Genomic DNA, 15,845 nt, shown 5'->3' with positions numbered 1-15,845 from the left:
AAAGGAAATAGTGCCTAGGATACAAGAGCCCCCCACTGAGTGGGAGAAACTATTCACCCAATACCCATCAGATAAGGGGCTAATCTCCAAAATATACAAGGCACTGACAGAACTTTACAAGAAAAAAACATCTAATCCCATCAAAAAATGGGGAGAAGAAATGAACAGACACTTTGACAAAGAAGAAATACACATGGCCAAAAGACACATGAAAAAATGTTCCACATCACTAATCATCAGGGAGATGCAAATCAAAACAACGATGAGATACCACCTCACACCCCAGAGAATGGCACACATCACAAAGAATGAGAATAAACAGTGTTGGCGGGGATGTGGAGAGAAAGGAACTCTTATCCACTGCTGGTGGGAATGCCGTCTAGTTCAACCTTTATGGAAAGCGATATGGAGATTCCTCCAAAAACTGGAAATCGAGCTCCCATACAATCCAGCTATACCACTCCTAGGAATATACCCTAGGAACACAAAAATACAGTACAAAAACCCCTTCCTTACTCCCATATTCATTGCAGCACTATTTACCATATCAAGACTCTGGAAACAACCAAGATGCCCTTCAACAGACGAATGGCTAAAGAAACTGTGGTACATATACACAATGGAATATTATGCAGCTGTCAGGAGAGATGAAGTCATGAAATTTTCCTATACATGGATGTACACGGAATCTATTATGCTGAGTGAAATAAGTCAGAGAGAGAGAGAAAAACGCAGAATGGTCTCACTCATCTATGGGTTTTAAGAAAAATGAAAGACACCCTTGTAATAATAATTTTCAGACACAAAAGAGAAAAGAGCTGGAAGTTCCAGCTCACCTCAGGAAGCTCACCACAAAGAGTGATGAGTTTAGTTAGGGAAATAACTACATTTTGAACTGTCCTAATAATGAGAATGTATGAGGATGGAGAGCCTGTCTAGAGTACAGGCGGGGGTTGGGTGGGGCGAAGAGAGACTTGGGACATTGGTGAAGGGAATGTTGCACTTGTGATGGGTCGTGTTCTTTACATGACTGAAACCCAAACACATGTATGTAATTAAGGTGTTTAAATAAATTTAAAAAAATAAATAAAAAAAAGAAAAAAAAAGGGTTAGTAGCTGTCCTGCTGGTGCACATGAGCCCTACAAGGAGTGCTGGGCCGAGGTGGGAAAGCATCGTTTACTTGAATTCCAGCAAGTTGCAATCGATCTTGTAGTACACATAGGGGTAGTACTCCTGCTGGCTCAGGTTCAAACTCGGAATTTCCATTTGGGGCATCAATGATAGCTACAGCACTGCTGACAAGATGCTTATACAACTCATAAAGCACTTCTTGTAGCTTCTTCATCATTTTCTTGTTGGGCTGAAGGAGCATTGCCTGGAAGTTCACTGGTAAGCCATACCTCAGCACAGACTCCAGGAACACGCTGAGGGCTTCACCTGGATCCATGTGATGAATGCCTCGCTGAAATTCACTTTCAGCCACCGCACAAGTGGTCCCAACTACTTCTTCTTGTCAGTCGAGTGTCCAAATATCTCTTCTTTATCTGCTTTCATCTCCTCTTCATTATACTGGAAGTCACGAACAATGAACTTGTTTTCCTTGACTTTGTGTTGGAAGTCATCAAAAGCCTTTCTAAAACAGAGTCACATTACTGAGGTAGCTATCCTGGTCCTCAGACAGAACATTGCTAGACATGGGTACGACCATTTCCGACAATGTCTTGTACTGCTTCATCCAGTTGTTTCTTAACTTGGGCAACACAACCAGTATCGTAATGAGATACCAGCACAAAGTCATCCTTCTTCACGATTTCAGCTGGACTTCTAGTTAGCAAACTGCCCGCATTCTTTCTTTCCAGGTTCTGAAGATTCCCTTTCAGGTTTTTATATAGGCTGATGCTCTTGACTTCAGATCATTCTCAAATTGAGTTACTCCCTTGGCAATTATTTCATAAATCTTTTTCATACATTGCTTGATTGGATATTTAGCCATGTCCCAAATGGAACCTTGTTATATAGGTAACCAGGTCAACTCCGTTGGCTACAGGTTCTGCAATTTGTCTTTGCTATCTTTGTACTGAGCCACTTTCTTAACCACCCCTTATGCGAATGCGTCCAGCTTGGTCAGCTCATCCCACAAGCCCAAGATATCCAGGGTGCCAACCTTTAAGTCAGGAATATCGAACTTGGAAGTGACTTCCAGGTTATTTTTCTTTGTCGTTACTGCATGCAGTTTCTTTCAGGTCTGCTGACATGTTTTCTCCCCAGGGGCTGAGATCAGCCCAAATTCTGTCATGTTTGTTATCACGGATTTCTTCTAAAGTCAAGAGGGGGTCCTGGTAGATGTCACGCGAGGAAGCAGGCGGGCCAAGCAGACCTTAACGGCTCAGAGTTCCATCCCTCCCTGTCCCAAGATCTGGCCTCTCCAGCTTTCCACCACCCCGGCTCACCCAAGCTTTATAAATTTACAAGTAATCTTGGAATATTTGAGTAAATCCATTAAAACTAAAAGATCTAGTTTTTTGACAAACATTTCATCTGGGGCATCTTCAGATGTCTGAGCAGTGCCCCACCTAATGATGCCCCAACAACCATAAAAATGACCCACAGCTGCCATCATGCCAACCTCCCAAACCAATGCTTCATGTCTTACTTTTGCAAAGATATTGAAGGACAAAAATTCTATGGACACGGATTTTTGTTTGTTTGTTTTTGTTTTTAGGCCACATTCGGTGATACTCAGGGGTTGCTCCTGGCTATGTGCTCAGAAATCACTCCTGGCTTGGGGAACCATATGGGACTCGGGGGGATCAAACCGCTCTCTGTCTTATGCCGTGGGTCACCGCTCTGGTCCTATGGACACAGATTTTTATGCTGAAAATTATTAGTCTTCTTAGATTGGTGATGGGCAAACATCCTTCACTCATCATGCTGCAAGAAACCTCAAGAGCCACATCCACATCCCAAAGCTTCTTTCCCATAAATTCATTGACTCAATTCTACAGATTCTGGGATCCTTGGAGCTCATGGCTTCTTCATATTTCTCAATACTGCAGCCCAGTAGGAGTACATCAAATTAGATTGGAAATAAGCATAGAATTTCACTAAAATCAGTAAGCAAAACAGTAATACAGAAGTAGAAACAAACAGCTTAGTAAATAGTCAATGATTTTCATGACACTATTAAGATAAACCAATATTCACAAATTTCTTTTAGTGAAGCATTATTTTTATAATTCTATTAACTAGTTGTAAAAAGTAATATAATATACGTTAATCTGGGCAGGAGAGATAGCACAGCTGTAGGGTGTTTGCTTTGCACGAAGCTGATCCAGGACGGACCTAGGTTCGATCCCTGGTATCCTATATGGTCCCCCAAGCCAGGAGCGATTTTTAAGCGCATAGCAAGGAGTTACAACCCTTAGTATCACCAATGTGCTCCCCCACAATACATTAATCTGAGCCAGCTAAATAGCTAGATTTGAGAGAATGAATGGGATGGGGATATTTGTGGAGAGAAGGTAATACTGGTGGTGACCTTGGTGTTGGGATAGGTTAGATTGGTGTTGGAACATGACATTCCTGAAACAATTGTTTTATGAACAATTTTGTAAGCCATGGTGTTTAAATACATTATTCAAAATATAAATCCTGTGCCTGTTCTATTGAGTAATATAGGTTAAAATTAGGGCCAGGGGATTGATTGCTCAAGTGGCAAAATGTGCTTAGCTGTTTGCATCACTGAGTTTAATCACTGTGCTTAGCTGTTTGCATCACTGAGTTTAATCACTAGAACTGCTGAGCATACCCAATGTAGCCTCAAAAAGCTCCTGAGCCCAAAGAAACTACTGAGCACAGTTGTAATGTACACAGAGTGGAAGCCCAATCGACGTCCAATGGTGGCTGTGCTAGCCTGTTTTTGGCCAAAGATCCCAGAAAACTGCTGGGAGTGTGTACCTATACTAAAAGAAACAAGATGATTAAGATCAACTAATTTGTGCCTACAAATTGTCTTTTGTTTATTATTCTTTATATTGTGAACAATAACATATTTATTCTAATGTTTCCATTTGTAACTTGTCACCCTTTTACAAAGATCTTTCTACTTTGCTAAACTCACTTGACATTTTAACCATCATTTCACTTTTAGTTTTTGAATAGCTTTTACATGTAACAAAGATAATTCACTATTTTTACACAAAATGAATTGTTTTTCTTTTTGTGTCTAACTTAAATTGCATAGCGTAATGTTATCTCAACTAATTCTTACTTTTTGTAAAAAACAGTATCTTCTCTTAAGGCTGAATAATGTTGAATAAGTTTGTATAACCCTTTTGTATGCTAGAGGAAGAACATTTATATTTTTCTTTAACTATTATTGTGAATAATCTGAAAGAGAATTGCTAATATATAATTGCATGACAATAGAAACTAACATTTTTTTAAAGTAGCCCTGGAGGGAATCAGACAAGCTATTCCTTTTCCATTTATAATTTGTTCAGTTTTTTGTATATATAAGAAAAACAAGATTAATAATATATATAATTTATAGTGCTGAGAGTTCCAGGTTTAATTTTCACTATAAATACAAAATAAATATTATTATTAATATAATTACATCTATTCTTTTATATATTTTATATGTACATTCAAACATGAGGATAGAATGTTATATTTATTTAAATTGAAATGTGTCATAAATTGTATTTGATTATGACAAGATAACCATTCCCTGAAATTAATATTTAGGGACACATATAATACAGTAAAATTTGAAAAACCGACTTGTGGTTTCCAGGAGTAAGTGGAAGGGTGAAGAGAGGTAGACAAAGAATATAAACTCAACTATACCACAGTTAATTCATTGGATAGAATGTATATCTTGATGGTTTTAGAAATATTAAATTATATATTCTATAGTGCTGAGCAATCAAGTTTTAATTTTTCACTATAAGTATAAAATAAATTGTGAGATGATAAGTAAGCAAACTGTTATAATCTTGCAGTATATGCCTGAATTAAATTATACATGTGTAAGTAAAATTTATTTAATATTAAATATCTATTATACTTAAGTAAAGTTGGGAATATGGGGTATGTACTCAAGAAGCTACTTATGCTAGTATTTTCATATTTAACAGATGCCTCTCTTGGCTAATCAGCAGCTGCTTACTCTAACATTCTATATAAACTAAGAATTAAGAAATATCTCTTTTAAGTTGTTGCCATTCTCCTCTTTAGGATTTCTCTTTCTACCATGCTTAATTTATATTGTTACCTAAATCAGTCAAAAAAAGACAGAACACAAGCAAGTTCATATATATCTCAAAACTATTTATAGTCTTAGATTTGGCTTTGAAGTCAATATACAGAGATCATTTTTCTACTATATTCCTTCAAATTATGTTTTGCTGTTATCTTAAATATTAATAATATTTAAATAAAACTATTTGCCTTTACATTAGCATTAAAATAATCTTAATTAATTATGTAGTATTTATAAAATATATTGAAAATATTTGTTTTCTTTTCCATTTATCAAACCTTCAGTTAAGAAATATTTTTAAAAATAATGAAATTAGAAAATATTTGTTACTAACACCATGTAATAGTCTTTTCTGCAAAAAAAATTGTATATACATGAATATACTTATGCCAGAAACACTACAAAATAAATCAGTGAGACTATAACTTCAGAGCATTTTTAGTTGAACAATGATAAAACTTTTTATCTGCTCAACTGTACAAAATAACTGTAAAAAACTCAAAAAACACATATTTATAGAGTCCCCTATATATTAGAGAAGTTCATGGAAATTACTTTATTAGAAAAATTCATAGAAAATTTGTAAAGTCAAATTTATAGTTATCAAAAAATTAACAGAAAATTATAAATACAATAGGACTTTAGTTACACATTATGATAGGATTTAAGAAGGATTTATTTCTCTAAAATATATATTTTATATGTAAAATAAACTGTCCAGAGGTTTATATTTATTATTGATATGTCTACTCAGAAATGTTTAGCATTCAATAAAGATTACACCTTATAATTAATTTCCTTTAACGTAATAGTTTTAGATAAATAGTGTAAACCTGGGTTATCAGTATCAATTATAGCATATGTGCCAGAGTAAAACATGTATAAACTCTTTTTGACAGTTTTAATCTCAGTAGAAATGCTGTTACTCAAAAAATTCAAATAAAATAATTAGTCTAAGCTATGAGTTTTTGACTTTATTTTTAATAAATATAGACATATAGACATGTAAGAAAGAGTATGCATATGAACTTTTCTTAAATAGATTTAGATATTCTTTTATTAAATTGCAATAAATACTAAGTTTCAATGTTTAAAATTTAGAACATAGAAATTTTTTTCATTGAACAGTTTATTAAAATTATTTTATCGCTATAGTATTTTAATTATATGTGAGTATAGTTAAGGTATTTTTTAATTGTCACAAAATAAGTTTTAGTTCTTGGTTTTTATTTAAGTGAGGCAGATTTTATGCACATTACTGTCTGTGACTCAGTTTTTAATATATTTACAGTAATTTAAATTTTTGGAATAGTAGTATCTAGATTGCAGTATTCATTTTAATTCTTTAATTATCTCTCAGGGATTATGTCATATGCTAAGTAGATACAGTTAAAAAAATAGATCCTGACTTAGAGAGCACTGTATTCCTGTGAGTCAAAGGGACAAAAACATCAATATCACAGAATGAGGTTATTTGTGTATACATTAGAAGTATACTCAGTGATGCAATTACACACTGTATACTATCTGTTCAGAAAGAAAATAGGAGTTCCAATGAGACTTATAGGTTCTTATAGAATATTCAGTGGAAGATGGATCAGAAGCAATTAATTAAGGGCAGAAGTTTGTTCCAGACCAAAAAATAAAATAACATATGTATTATTAGAGAGATCTCAAATTGCATAGGACATGATGTTTGTCAAACAGAAAAAGGAAGGTAATAAGTAATAATAATAGGAAACAAGGCAAGAAAAGAGACACTAGTCTATAAATATGAAACAGATCCTAGATTAAGCTTTTGTAAATCATAATGTAATTGCTATTGAAATACATAAAGAACATTTGCTATTTTGGAATAAACTATGACTATTTTGGCCAAACCATTAATAATATATCAGAACTGGAGACTGTATAAAAGAAGAGAAGACAAAGAACAAAGAACAAAAATAATTTCATAAAATTCTAAAAAATAATAATTACATTCCTGAAATATAGGGCAATTCTAAAAGAAGGGCCTTTGAATGGTCATAAATGTATTAGAACAGTTTTATATTTTTATTTCATGATTTTTTATTGTATTTTGGTCACTGCTAGAAATGCTGAGGAGTTATACCTGGCTTTACACTCAGATATCACTTCTGCCAGTGCTCAGTAGACAGACCATATGGGACATTGGGGATCCAACTCATGTCAGCTGTATGCAAGCCAAATGCCCTCCCTTCTGGCCCCTATTCTATGATGTTTTTCAATCTGGAGTCCCCTGTTCTCCTAGGACTTGTGTCCCTTTCTTTTTCTCACTTGTTTAATAACAAAATGTAGGAAATATTTAAAAGCAACTTTCAAAATTTAGATAAATTAATTAGATTTTCCCTTTAATTTATTTAATTAGCTATTTATATTTATGCTTAGTAGCACAATCTTCCAATCATTTAGACCCATACCCTCTTAAATATAGACTATAATTTCTCTATTCTATCCCTTCTTCTTCAGATATTGTCAGAAAGTGCAACTCATTAGAATAAATATCAGGACAAATATGATCACATTTCATAGAAGACTAATAAAGATTGATTAAAAAGAACCTATAACCTATTAGTAAAAATTTAGTTTGCATTTGGCTTTTTTTACATCAAATAATCATTGTTTTTAAGATATTATAAAAGCTGGGGCTGGAAGACATCTGCCTTACGTGTGCTAGCCTAGGACTAACCAGGTTCTATCTCCCCAGCAAGCCAGGAGCAATTTCTGAGCACATAGCCAGGAGTAACCCCTGAGTGTCACTGGTGTGGCCCCAAAATAAAAAGATATTATGATAAGCAGTGGTTAATTTTCACTATAACTTTCTAAATTTTCAGATAATTGAAATAAGAAAAATTGGTGCTATACAAGTGACTTTTATATTGACTGGCTGAAAATTGTTCATATGATAAAAACAGATGATTTGTGCATGATTGTGTCTGTGACCTAAAGGCAGAGACACCTCAGTGCACAGCTTCAATAAAGTGTGTGATGAACTCAGGTTGCCTGAAGGCTTCAATTAAGGAAGGAGCACAAAACAAAACAAATCTTTCAGGGTAAGTTTGAAAGAACAGAAAACTGAATGCAATTAGAGTTGAAGAAGTATCTTAATCTAATTCATTTGTAAATAACAAAAAAACAATGCTTGTAGTTAATCACCAGTCACTGCCAAGGTACTGTGGCTTGGAGATTAAAGTAGGCCTATCATTTCTAGATTAAAATTTAGATGATTGGCATTTGGGACATTATGATTTGGGAGACATTATGATTTAATATTTTATTAATAAAAAATGTCAAAATAGTTTTAAGAGTTTAACCTCTTTGATTTAGCGGAGATGTGAAGAATATGAACATAATTATTTTAACACAGAATATAGTAATGCATTCTTGGTTTAATTATTATATGTTCATACTTATCTACTAGATATTAACTACTTATGAAATTTAAAAATAAGGATATCACCATGGTTTATTCAACTACAAGTATACTAATAATTAAGTCTACTTAATAATTCAGATAAATGATAAAATTTTGTCATAGTAAACATTTGTTCTTCCTCCTCTTCTTTTTCTTGTTATAATACATTTGACCTTGATAAAAAAATTATCTTTCTGCTTGATAAATTTTGGGTTACACCCGGTGATGCTCAGGATTACTAGGAAATATGCTTGTCTGTGTTCCAGGAACAAGATGGGTTGCTAGGGATCGAAACTGGCCCAGGAGCCTTCCCTGCTGTATTCTGTCCCAAGGCCCAACTTTGAATTTTTTTTTTTTTTGTCTCACACAACAATGCATGCTTTAGTGTTCTCTGGCTTTTTGAAAAATGCTGTGAAGTTTTATTTTAATTCATCCATATTAAATTGATTTTTTTTCAGGCTTCTGAGGAGATGCTTTCACTCTATCTTTGGAGGCTGTGGATCCAAAGCATGGCTCTGAGATTGGTGGACTCTGCCACAGACACCACAAAAAGACCTTGGGGAGAGGAAAAGAGCATGTAAGGCCTCTGTAACTAGAGATCTTGATATTTGCACAGGTCATAGGAAGGAGCTAGGATGGAGTCTTTCTTTACGGTTCTAGAAGTTCTGTTCTATCACTCTTGTTTTAATCAATCTTCTAGACCCAGGAACAATTTCTGAGCACAGAGCCAGGAGTAACCCCTGAGTGTCACCGGGTGTAGTCCGAAAACAAACAAAAAAAAGGAACAAATGTTGGTACAATGTTATAATATTGTTTCTCCCTAAGAGAGACACCTTTTTATTTTCTTAGACATTGTTTTCCAATCTTGTTGCTTGGTCTCAGCAGAACCGAATCATTCTTTCCCACTTCTGTCTGGAACATTGAGATTTAAGTGTTGTTTAAATAAGTTATATTCTGTGATTTTTGCTTTTACTCCTTTCAGTGTCTTGAATTTGACACTTAACAAAGGTGCTCATTTGCCAAGATTAAAGGGACTACTTTCTTTTTATTTTTTATAGGAATTTCTGTTCCTGATTTTTTTTTTGTATATTTTGGTTTTTGAAAATTGAGCTCTGTTGATGTTTTCTTTCAATTTCCCTGAGACATGCTTTACAACAACTTTTGTGTGACATGTTTTGTTGTTATGAATTATCTGCCATGACTTTCAGGTTTTGCTGTGAATTCCCATTTCTGTAGGGGTTTTCGTGACTGATTCAAAAGTTTTATACTTTACCAAAAATGTTAAATTTGAGATTTCTGTACAAGCATACTCTTCTGCCTCTAGCTACTGTTCTTTATTGTCCCGTGGATAGGTAATTTGACTCCCAAGTGTTTGTCATTTACAAAACATTATTTCAGAAAAAAATAACTTTAATTATTTTCTAATTATTGCTAGAAATTTTTGACATTTTTGTGGATATGTTAGTTAATTTATAAAATGTGTCAATAAATAAATAAAACTGATTAACATTTTATTTTAAATATACTTTGAAAAAATATCTCATAATCATATACTTCTTAAAATTTTTTTCTCTTTTATTTTAATAATGCAATGTACATTTTCCCCTTGTTTTTTCTTTCAACATAATATTGTTTCAGGTTTTTCATACACTAATATGCCCTCAATCAAAAAAACAGCTGATATTATAGTACAGGGATTACTGTTTTATCATGATGCATATATTTGAAATGTTGTAATGTCAGATTTTACATTTATCCTTTCATATGCTGTGTATGTTTTGACTTTTTTTTCCCCAATAAAATTCTACTGAAAATTCAGAGCCAGCAGCTGAGGAAAAAAGCAAACAGCTGGCACATAAGCATGATTGTAGATTCATTGAATGTGTATTTATGCTTACCTGCCATTCCAAGGTGAGAAAAGTCTTAGTTATTTTCAATTATATTGTGTTTCAGTGTACCAAAAACTGCTTGAATTATTGTAAGCAAGACATCTAAGACATTCTTATGGAGGAACTGGAAACAAATATATCTGGAGCCAAAAGGAAATAAAGGTATCCATATGGCTCTATGAAACTGCAGCCAAAATATCATATTTAACATAATTGTCTTTATTGTAGTGGCTTATTAAATTAACTTGTATGAAAATAATTTTTCTTTAAATAAAATCGTTTAGGAAAACGCGATCCTTTTTTCTATTTAATATTAAGCTCATAGTTATAGCCCCTATTTATGTGCTATTAATTAAAAATGAAGGTTAACTACATTTAAATCCAAAATAAGAATATATAACTATTTTATTTCTTTTTTCATTTAAACATCATGGCTGCTAAACTGTTAATTATTGATTGGGTTTTAGTTTTACAATGTAAACAACCTTCACCACCAATGCCCCTAGTTTTCTTCCCACTTCTCCACCATTGACTGCCTCTGAGCCAGGCATTTCACTCCCATCTCCATTTCTCTCACTCTCTTTCTTTTCCCTTATAGACACTGAGGTTTGCAATATTGTTAATAAAGGGATACCATGATGATCACTTTATCTCTATTTAGCACCCAGTTCCTATTCAGCATAATCAGTTCCAACTATCCTTGTCATAATCGTCTCTTCTTTACCCTAAGTTTACTCTTCCTCTGCTTGTGGCAAACTTCCTACCATGGACTGGTCCTTTTGCCCCAAATTTCATTTGTCTCTGAGTATTATCACCATGATTTTTTTCTCTTATATTCCAAAAATGAGTGATATTATTCTCTCTCTATTCTTCTCCCTCTGATTCATGTCACTCGACAAAATACTCTCCATTTCTATTCTTGTATAAGCAAATTTTATGACTTCACTTTTCCTAACAGCTGCATATTATTCCACTGTGTAAATATAGCACTATTTCTTTGGTGACTCATCGATTCTTGGGTACTTGGGTTGTTTCCAGATTCTGGCTATTATAAATAACACTGCTATGAATATAGGAATGCAGTGAGCTTTCTTAAATGTGTTTTGAGGAATATGAAGTTGTTCTGATAAAGGGAGAGACGTGGCAAAAGCTGGCTCCCTGTGTGTGAGACACCAGGCGGGGAAAATCCGCGAAAGTACATCGGCCCAGTGGGGCTCAGCTGTGAAAGACTGTGAGTGTGACCTGTCTATGTCTGTCTACTGTCCTCTTGCGTGAAACTCTTGCGAGTGGGGCAAAAAGAGGCTCCAGAAACCTCGCTCGCCCAGACGCCATTTTCAGGGAGGGACTTCAGAGCATAAAAACCGGCTAACCTTTGCAAAAGCTGGCTCCCTGTGTGTGACACCAGGCGGGGAAAATCCGCGAAAGTACACCGGCCCAGTGGGGCTCAGCTGTGAAAGACTGTGAGTGTGACCTGTCTATGTCTGTCTACTGTCCTCTTGCGTGAAACTCTTGCGAGTGGGGCAAAAAGAGGCTCAGAGGAGCACGGCCGCTCCGCTTCGCTACGCGGCCGTGCACTCTTTCTAAGGAAAGAACACCATTGCAACAAGAAGGAAAAATCACACTAAGAATGGCGCTATATCACAGAAGCAAACATTTCTCTCTGGACTGTCTTCTCTGTAGCATGCTCGGGCCTAAGATTTGACCCAGTGTGAGGCTTCATCCACGGAGGACTCCCCTCCCTTAGAGGCAAGTCAGCCCATCCAGAAAGGGAGGAGCCAGAGGAGTGTGCTGCCTACATCATATAGACAATGAATACCACCACAACACGTAGAAAAACCCACAATACAAGTGTGACAATGGGGAAACAACGCAGGCCAGCATCAGACATAGAGAATGAAGATGACAATTCTGAGGACCAGATAATGACTGAACAACTAATCAACCTCTCAGATAAGGACTTTAGACTAGCAATATGGAAGGTGCTCAACAGACTCCAAGAAACCATGGATCGAGTTGAACAGAACACTAATAAGAACCAAGAAAATATGAAGGCAGAAATGACAAAACTCCAAACTGAAATAACATGTCAACTAACAGGACTGAAAAAGTCAGTAAACGAAGTGAATGACAAAATGGATAAGCTCTGGGACAGGGTATCAGAAGCTGAGAATAGACTTGGTGCTGTGGAAGATGAGATACATAACAATTCCATACAGCAGGAGAGATTGGACAAAAAACTTAAAGCAAATGAGCAGACAATGGAAAAATTAGTCAAAGAATGGGAACAGACGAAAATAGAAGTCTATGATAAGATCAACAGAAACAACTTAAGAATCATTGGAGTCCCAGAGACCCAGGAAGAAAATTTCCAGGAAGAATCAAAGGTCAAGAACATCATTAAAGAGAAACTTCCAGAGCTAAAGAATATATGTGATCAAATCCTGCATGCCCGAAGAGTACCAACCAAAAGAGACCCCAGAAAAACCACCCCAAGACACATCCTAGTCACAATGACAAATCCCACAGATAGAGACAGAATTCTGAAAACAGCAAGATCAAAAGGGGAAATCATGTTCAAGCAAGCTTCCCTGAGATTTACAGCAGACCTGTCACCAGAAACGCTCAATGCCAGAAAGCAGTGGTGGGATATTGTGACAAGACTGAATGAAATGAATGCTTCACCCAGAATACTATACCCAGCAAAACTCACTTTCCGGTTTGATGGAAGAATACATGGTTTCACAGACAAAAAACAGCTCAGAAACTTCACAGACACAAAACCAGTCTTAAGAGAAAAACTGAAAGACCTAATCTAAGACAAGACTACCCAAAAGACACACCAAATTTTGAAATAAAGATGGCGTTAAATCCCAGGACAATTCTTTCTCTCAACGTCAATGGACTAAATGCACCAGTTAAGAGACACAGAGTGGCTAAATGGATCAAAAAACTCAATCCAACCTTCTGCTGCCTACAAGAAACGCACCTGAATAGTCAGAACAAACATAGACTCAAAATAAAAGGCTGGAGAAAAGTTATCCAAGCAAACAACACCCATAAAAAAGCTGGAGTGGCCATACTAATATCAGATAATGCAAACTTTATACTCAGGAAGGTTGTAAGGGACAAAGACGGACATTTTATATTAATCAAGGGGTACGTAGAGCAGGAAGAATTCATTCTCCTAAACATCTATGCACCGAATGAGGGGCCAGCAAAATATTTAATACAACTGTTGACAAATCTGAAAAATAAAATCAACAACAACACAATAATTGTGGGGGACCTTAACACGGCTTTGTCAACACTGGACAGGTCAACCAGACTGAAACCCAACAAGAATATACTAGACCTGAGGAGAGAAATGGAAGAAAGAGGCCTAGTGGATATATATAGGACACTCCATCCCCAGAAACCTGGATACACATTCTTCTCCAATGTACATGGGACATTCTCCAGGATAGACTACATGCTGGCACATAAAACATACCTCCATAAGATCAAGAGGATAGAAATTTTGCAGGCTACCTTCGCTGACCACAAGGCTCTGAAATTATTTGTGAACTCCAAAGGGACTCAGAAGAAACACTTTAACACCTGGAAGTTAAACAGCCTCATGCTCAATAACCAGTGTGTCCGAGATGAAATCAAGGAGGAAATAAAAAGGTTCCTGGAAACAAATGACAATAAAGACACAAACTCTCAGAACTTATCGGACTCAGCAAAAGCAGTACTGAGAGGAAAATTTATAGCTTTGCAAGCACACATCAGGAAGGAAGAAGGAGCTTACCTGAGTAGCTTAATGACACAGCTAATAGAACTAGAAAATGCTCAACAAAAGGACCCAAGAATAGGAAGACAGAAGGAAATAACAAAGCTGAGAGCAGAAATCAACGAAGTGGAAACTCAAAAAACAATCCGAAAGATCAACGAAAGCAGAAGTTGGTTCTTTGAAAAAATAAACAAGATTGATAGACCACTGGCAAACCTAACAAAGAAAGAGAGAGAGAGAAACTTGATAACTCGTATCAGGAATGAAAAAGGAGAGATCACTACTGATATGACAGAGATTCAAAGGGTAATCAGAAACTACTTTGAAAAACTCTACGCCACTAAAAATGAGAACCTGGAAGAAATGGATAAATTCTTGGACTCTTATAATCTTCCACGGTTGAAGGAAGAGGATGTAGCATATCTAAACACCCCCATCACCATTGATGAAATTAAAACAGTAATCAAATGTCTGCCGAAAAACAAAAGCCCAGGTCCAGATGGATTCACCAATGAATTCTATCAAACTTTCCAAGAGTAACTACTGCCAATCTTGGCAAGACTCTTTCATGAAATTGAACAAACAGAAACACTTCCAAATAGCTTTTATGAAGCCAACATCACCTTGATACCTAAACCAGACAGAGACGCTACCAAAAAAGAAAATTACAGACCAATATCACTGATGAATGCAGATGCAAAGATCCTCAACAAAATCCTGGCAAATAGGATTCAATGCCTCGTTAAGAAGATCATCCACTACGATCAAGTAGGTTTCATCCCAGGAATGCAAGGCTGGTTTAACATCCGTAAATCTATCAACATAATACACAACATCAATAACAAGAAAAATAAAAACCACATGATCATATCAATAGATGCAGAGAAAGCATTTGATAAGGTCCAACACCCATTCTTGATCAAAACTCTCAGCAAGATGGGAATGGAGGGAACCTTTCTCAATATAGTGAAGGCCATCTACCACAAGCCAGTGGCAAATATTATCCTCAATGGAGAAAAACTGAAAGCCTTCCCTCTAAATTATGGCACAAGACAAGGCTGTCCTCTCTCACCACTCCTATTCAACATAGCACTGGAAGTACTTGCTATAGCGATTAGGCAAGAAAAGGATATCAAGGGAATCCAGATAGGAAAGGAAGAAGTCAAGCTCTCACTGTTTGCAGATGACATGATACTCTACTTAGAAAACCCTAAAGACTCTATCAAAAAGCTTCTAGAAACAATAGACTCATAGAGCAAGGTGGCAGGCTACAAAATTAACACACAAAAATCAATGGCCTTTCTATATACCAATAGTAATAAGGATGAAATGGACATTAAGAAAACAACCCCATTCACAATAGTACCACACAAACTCAAATATCTTGGAATCAACTTGACTAAATATGTGAAGGACCTATACAAAGAAAACTATAAAACTCTGCTCCAAGAAATAAGAGAGGACACACGGAAATGGAAACA

The 15,845-nt window shown here is 35.6% G+C and overlaps 1 pseudogene; it reads right to left on the bottom strand.

The window, feature by feature from the left end:
• Nucleotides 1–1,110: 1,110 nt before the first annotated feature.
• On the bottom strand, nt 1,111–2,355 carry LOC126003883 (V-type proton ATPase subunit C 1-like; annotated as a pseudogene).
• Between the last annotated feature and the right edge of the window lie 13,490 nt (nt 2,356–15,845).

The sequence above is a fragment of the Suncus etruscus genome, chromosome 3 (genome assembly GCF_024139225.1).
Source record: "Suncus etruscus isolate mSunEtr1 chromosome 3, mSunEtr1.pri.cur, whole genome shotgun sequence".
Lineage (NCBI taxonomy): Eukaryota > Metazoa > Chordata > Mammalia > Eulipotyphla > Soricidae > Suncus > Suncus etruscus.
Note: the sequence above shows the minus strand (reverse complement) of the source record. Positions and strands in the feature narration are given on the sequence as shown.